The 6,886-nt window shown below is 54.4% G+C and overlaps 1 protein-coding gene across 2 annotated transcripts in view; it reads right to left on the reverse strand.

Moving 5' to 3' along the window:
• Positions 1-6,338, reverse strand: part of CDC42EP3 (CDC42 effector protein 3) — a 15,751-nt gene extending 9,413 nt beyond the window's left edge. The window contains exon 1 of one of the 2 annotated variants that reach the window (XM_007520997.3): positions 5,889-6,338. The gene's annotated coding sequence lies outside the window, so the exon portion shown is untranslated. Of the gene's footprint in view, positions 1-5,884 lie in introns of both variants that reach the window. The other variant, XM_060186916.1, reaches the window with a different exon arrangement.
• Positions 6,339-6,886: the final 548 nt, after the last annotated feature.

Raw genomic sequence — 6,886 nt, forward strand, 5'->3', positions numbered from 1 at the left:
TGTGTGTGTGTGGGGGGGGGTGTCTCTGGTGTGAGGGGCTACAGGTAGAGAATATGCATATACAGGTGTAAGACTGTACTCCAAAGATGTATGAAACAGTAAAGCAATGTTCAACCCATAAAAAGGAGGGGAGGGGAAAGCAGGTAAGCAGATGATAGAAACAGAGGACACAGGATAGAATTCGGTGGGTGAGGTGATTGACAGATGGGCAGACGAATGGACAGACAATAGCTGGAGAGGTACCAACAGGAATGTGCCTCCCATTATCCTCTGCACTGCCCCTGGGCACAAGGCACCGGAGGTGGAGAGTCCACCTGCCTCCCAACCCCTAAAGATACAGAGGATGTCACGGAGGTAGCTGGGTGGCCAGAAGACCCTGGGGGTCGCTGTGCAAGGGGAGAGATGGAGGGCAGGTCTTAGCTCAGCTATGCCAGCACTAAGGGCTTCTGGGGGCAGAGGTGGGGAGGAGAGGGTACTGAGGGCAAAGTGGGGACAGAGAGGGGCCACAGGCCTGCCTTTTCCTGGGAGCTGGGTGCCCAGAGGGCTGGGTGTCCAGGTAAGCTAGCCTGAATGCAGTGAGGTGACTACCTCCAACAGACAGAGGCTGGAGTGACATCAACGGGAGCTGAGGGAGGGGGTGTTGCAGGATGCCCCCACTTCCTGTGGGCCCTGTCTCCCTCTCCACCTCTTCCCCATGGGGATGGTGGCTGTGCAGACAGAGGTCCTGTGGAGTCCCCTGCCCATGGTCAGACTTTGCTCAGGGAAGCCTGAGAGCTGTGGCAGCAGGAGCTGCTGAACTTGGTAGCTCCTAGTGCCATGCACCTCCTCTAAGGCAAAGAAGAAACCCCAGGAGTGGGCGGCTGACCAGGGGTCACAGCCAAGAGCAGAACCTGTGAGTGACCTCCATTCTTCTATGTGGCCCCACTCATCCCTGCAGCTCTGAGCAAGTGGCAGAACCCAATGGCCTCCCAGAATTCCTTTCTGATGTCACTGGGGTCTTGGGGACACTCTCAGGCTATACCTAGGAACTGGGGGGATGACAATGGCTTTCTCTAATACCCCACCCCCATCTGAACCAAACCCAGATTTAAAAAAAAAAACAAAAAAAACTTAAAGTTGGTGCAGGGGACCAAACCCCAGTCTCACAGCTCTTCCACTGAGCACCATCCCCGGCAACACCCAGAGATTTGAAAATTGAAAATCAGAGGTTCAAGGAATCTTCTATGACTAGGGCACGCAGCAAGAGGATGAAAAAGCCACTTTGGAACTTGGCAACTTTCAAGGATGCCAGTGTGTGTTAGGGTCTTCAGAAGCAGCAAGATAGCGACCACCAGCACCACCAGCACCATATTTTCAGGGTCCACAGCCATGTGACATATTGCTTCTCAAAAACGCAAACTGATTTTGAATACCTGATGCTATGTTTGTATCTTTAAAAACGTTTATTTGGGGAGTTGGGCGGTAGCGCAGCAGGTTAGGCGCACATGGCAAAAAGCGCAGGGACCGGTGGGAGGATCCCAGTTCGAGCCCCCAGATCTCCACTGGCAGGGGAGTCGCTTCACAGACGGTGAAGCAGGTCTGCAGGTGTCTCTCTTTCTCTCCCCCTCTCTGTCTTTCCCCCCTCTCCATTTCTCTCTGTCCTATCCAACAATGATGATAACAATAATAACTACAACAACAACAACAAAAGGGCAACAAAAAGGGGAATAAATAAAATAATAAATATTTTAAAAAGGTATTTCTTTAAAAAAAACAACACTTATTTGAGGGGGCAGCTATTGGTGCACCCACTAGAGTGTACACATTACCACACATAAGAACCCTGGTACAAGCCCCTGGCCCCTTCTGCAGGGTGGCGGGGAAGCTATACTGTAGCTTTTTCTCTCCCTCTCAATTTCTCTGTCGTTATTAAAAAAGAGGTAGAGGAGGGGGAGGAGAGGGAGGACTATAAGGGGGTAATGGTCAGATTTAGAGCCTTCAAGACAGCTCACCTAGGAAGGCACCTACCTTACTATTCAAATGACCCAAATGACCCCAGCCCACAGCACTCTGGGAAGCTTTGAAGTCTCTCCCTCTCTCCATCTGAAAAAAGGCAGTCCAGAGGAGTGAAGTCTAGGCAATAGCCATCTGACTCTGATTTCAATACTTTCCAGCCCTTCTCAGAGGCTATGTGTGTGTGGGTTGGGGGGAGGGGGCTGCTGACAGACTCAATCCTGCATCCTACCCTGATTTTGCTTCTTTTGCGAGTCTGTGAACTTGGACTCCACTCTCCCGATCCTGTGTCTGCACCCAGGAAATCAGAGCAACCCTACCAACCACTTGAGAATATTACCTGAGAGTGGGGATTAAGTACTGGGCCAGGGAGAAAGACCACGGCCTATCAGCTGCATGGTTGTGGCCCCAGGTTCAATACCCGACATCATCTTATGTCATAGCTAAGCAGTGTTCTGGTCTCTCTTTTTCTCTCATAATAAATAAATCTTGAAAAACTAAGATAAATTTGCAAAGAAATTGCTCATCCAGTAGAGTGCACCCTTTACCATTTGCAAAAACCTGGGCTCTAGCTCCCAGCCACCACATAGGAGCACTGTGAAAAGGAAAGTTTCAGGAATGGTGGAATGGTGCTGTGTCTCTCTTCTCTCTCTCTCTCTCTCTCCCTCTTTCTCGCTCTCTCTTTCTCCCTCTTGCCTCTCACCCTCGATTTTAAAAAAGATTACAAAGAAAATAAATTCTTTTTTCTTAAATATTTTTATTTATTTATTAATGAGAAAGATAGGAGGAGAGAGAAAGATAGAACCAGATACCACTCTGGTACATGTGCTGCTGGGGATTGAACTTGGGTCCTCATGCTTGAGAATCCAATGCTTTATCCATTGCACCACTTCCCAGACCACGAAAATCAATTCTTAAAAGAGAGAATTAGTATTAAGCCCTGGGGATATAACACAAGCAAAAAGAAAAATGTCAGCCTCTCCTTATTTTTGGCCAGACACTGTTCTGAGGATGCTATATTTATCTACATATTTAACTCTCACTACTCAGAGTAATATTATCACACCTATGCTACAGTAGAAACAATGCCATGCATAACTGAAGTAGTTTTCCCCAAGTCACACAAGCAGTAAGTACCAGAACCAGACTGTGACCTCAGAGAGCCAAAACTGGCATCCCCTTGCTCCAGGCTGACTCTCACCTTCCTCTCCCCTCATCACCAGGCTCACAGGCCCTGTATAAACAGTGACAAGCTAGAAGGTTTGCCTGGGCATTTCAGGTCTGGCCCTAATCCTGAGACTCTGGGTAAGTCATCCTAAGCCCCTGCCCTCAGCGTTCCCCCCCTGTGAAGTGGGGGTGTTAGCTGCTCTTCCTTCACAGAAAGACTTAGAAACAAAGGACTTCCTGGAGGAAGAGGGGTGAGTGAGCCAGGCACTGAACACTTGATCCACGCAGGATGTAGCAACCACTTCCCTGCAGGCTGTGTTCTGCCCTCTCTGGGGCTGGCCCTGGGTGTGGAATCAGTGGTGTGTGTGTGTGTGTGTGTGTGTGTACACACGGTGGGGTGTTTTTGAGAGAGACCTCATGCAGAACTCTCAATCCTGTTTCTTTGAAGGTTAAATAGACTATCATTCATTCACATCATGTGCCCTGCATGTGGATTGTCAGAATTCTGGGGCTACAGGGGATAGAAAATCTGAGGTGGGTCTGGTTGTTTCCCTGACTCTGCTTGCTCTCTGCCAAGCAGCCTGCATATAAAAATAGATAATAAAACAGACTGACAGTCTAATTGGATCAATGAATACCAGGGCCTCCAGGATTCCGGCTTAGAAAGTAATCCGACGGGGCCAAAACAAAATCAGGCTAAGTGCAAGAGTTGTAATAATAATAACAATAATAGTAATGATAATGATAATAATATTTGAGCAGACTTCCTGGAGGTTTCAGGCTCTGGAGGGCATCCCACCCACATGAGAAGAACTGGTGAAAATGTCTGGGCTGGAAAAAAACAGAAAACAACAAGCCCCAATACTGCAGAAAGTCACAGACTTGAGTGATGGGGGGGGGGGTGGCTTTTTAGGCTGGACCTAAAACACAGGAAAGACTCAGGGCCCTTTATAGCTTTGGATGTCCTCCCACCACATTTAAGTATGAGAGAGAGAGAGAGAGACATTGAGAGAGCAGGAGAGACAGGGAGAAAGAAAAACACAAAGCACTGATCACTTGAGCTGTTACCCCCTGTGGGCAGAGATGGAAGCCAGGCCCCGTCATAGGTTTTGAGGGCAGGAGCCTCTTCATTTCATGCCCTGGCATCTGTCCCAGCCTCTGCCCCACTCAGGACGCTCAGTCTCCATCTCTCCAGGCACGATTGCTGGAAGACAGAGACTGCTGGGGTACAGGAGGACCTCCACAGTGCCATGTGCTTGCCTGCCTCAGTGCCCTAGCCAGAGAGTCAGGACATCAGGGAATCAGCATTTGGGGGGGAGTACGTCATGCTGAACCTTTGACTTTGAAACAGCCTTCATGGCTGATGGCAGGAGAAGGGATGAAACACAACTGCCCCAGCCCAGCTCCCAGTGGTGACATTTCTTCCCAAAGAGTCAGTCACAGCACACCTGTGATGTCCTCCTCAACTACCTGAAGGATGGGCTGTGGCAGATAGCCTTGAGGGGCGAGACTTCTGGAACCTGGGGGCCAGAAAGGAGGGAGAAGCTGCAGTTCCCAGTCAGTCCAAGGCTGAGTGTTACAGGGGGCTTTAATCACCGTTAGGGTGCCCTGGGGCATCCTCCACATTTTGTGTGTGTGTGTGTGTGTATATGGGGGTGGGTGAGCCCTTTGTCCTCTGGGGCTGTTAAGGAGACACCCCCAAGCTTGGCTATGATGTTTAAATAATCCCAGGCTGTGGATTTGCTGGCCCTTTATGTGTGTGTGTGTGGGGGGGGGGGGGGACAGTCTTCCCTCCCCCACACAGTCAGTCAGCAGCTCCCTCCCCTCCCCCTGAGCACGTGGCAGCCCAGGAGACTCCCCCAAAGATTCCTGGTGCAGCACCCCTGACATGCTGGCCCGCCTATCGTCCCCTCCCCGTTGTCTGGTAAACTGTCAGCCCGTGCTGGGTGGGTGCTGCCTCCTTTCAACCCGGCTGCAACCGGGCTTTGAGGCCGCGTCCACGCAGCCGGCCAGGCTCCAGCCCCGCTCTGGGCAGCACTCAAGTGCAGATTTATTTTTAAACTGACCTCTCGGAGCCAGGACAGGAGTGAGCAGGGCCTGCCAAACCCCCATGCTCCTTTCTATTTATAAGATGAAACACATGCCTCACCAGTAGCGAGGGAGGGGGCGCAGTCATTCATAGTGAAAAAAAAAAAAGGGGAGGGGGCGGAGAACACGAGTTGGTCCTTGGCAAGAAGTAGTTGCAAGGAGAAATGAGAGGGGAAAAAAATCTTGAGACCGGTCCAGCTGTTCACCAAAGGCCACTGCAAAAAATTTAAAAATATTTTTTTCTCTGCACCCCATGTGCAGGTTGGGGTGCCGACCGCCAGGGGCTGTGAACAGCCAGGAGGGGGCGGGGTGCGGTCTCCAGGCTGTGCCCGGTGTCACCTGTGTCCCCCCACCCCCAGCCGGGTCCCCGAGCTTGAAGGAAAGCCCCGAGCTCCTGGGACGGCTGTCAAGAGCCAGGGGACCCCGGGCAGCCGCACCCATGGGATTGGGGGCACCCCCCTTGGGGCTGCCTGGTGCAGGTCCCGGACGCCGGAGACCCCTCGGTTCCGGTGTAGCGCCGAGCACATAGCAAGGGGGGGGGGACACAAGGACAGGCCGGGCCCCCGCCCACCCGTACACCGAGGCTGTGGTCACCTGCACCCCCAGGCCCACGCCCACACGCACCCCGTTTCGCCACTCACCCACACCCCGAGGTCGCCGGTCCCGGCCCGCGTCCTCGCCCGCGTGCTGCGCCCCAAAGCCGCGGGAGTCACTGTCGCTGCCTGGGCCGAGAGCGCCCGCCAGCCGGGAAGGTGCAAGCCGACTAGCGGGGCGGGGCGGGGCGGGGCCACGGGGGCGGGGCTACATGCGGGGACGAACCCATAGGGCTGGGCTACAGGGGGCGGGAAGCTGCCTCCCCCGACTCCAGATACCTGCTCCCCCAAGGGGCGCCCCGCCCTCCGAGGACAATGGGCATCGGGTCCCCTAGCCAGCGCCCATAGCCGGCCGGCCACGTCCCCTCCGGGTCCGCGCGCCTCTTGGGCACAAAGAAGGGGGTGCAGGCGGGGCGAGCGCCCGTGGGTGCCGAGGACAAAGGGATCCCGCCCGCATCCACACCTGCGCGCAGCCTCCTGCACCCCTACCCTACTTCCGGTCGGTTGCGGCCCCCGAGGCCTTCGGGGAATCCCGGCCACCCTGCCAGCTCCTTTGTCCCCTGGGATCCGGCGCCCCGGTGGGGGTGTGAGAAGGCTGTCGACAGTTTGCAGCGCCCCGCTCCCCGGAGGCTATCGCCAAAACCTAACGGCTGAACTCCAACTGGGAGGGGGCGGGAGGGAGGGAGGTGTGTCCCTTCTCGCAGGCGACATACTGGACACTCGCCTGGTGTAAGGGTGGCGACCCCCCTCCCCCCAGACTCGACCCCGACCCAGAACCTGGCGCCAAGGTTCTGCTGGAGACCCGTCCCGCGACACCTGCGCAGCCTTGCCTTCAGGCAGCGACCTGCCCTCGGGGACCCGCTCTGGTCCCTTCCTCTTCCAGCCCCAGGCCACAGCAAAGAGCGGGCCTTCCCGCTGGGAGGTCCCAGTCGCTGGTGGGGCTGGTGTCCAGGGTCAGCCCTGTGACCTCGGGAACGATGCAAATCCTGGCACAAAGCAAGCGTGTGTGTATGTGTGTGTGTGTGTGTGTGTGTGTGTGTGTGGTT

Source organism: Erinaceus europaeus, chromosome 3, assembly GCF_950295315.1.
Source record: "Erinaceus europaeus chromosome 3, mEriEur2.1, whole genome shotgun sequence".
NCBI lineage: Eukaryota > Metazoa > Chordata > Mammalia > Eulipotyphla > Erinaceidae > Erinaceus > Erinaceus europaeus.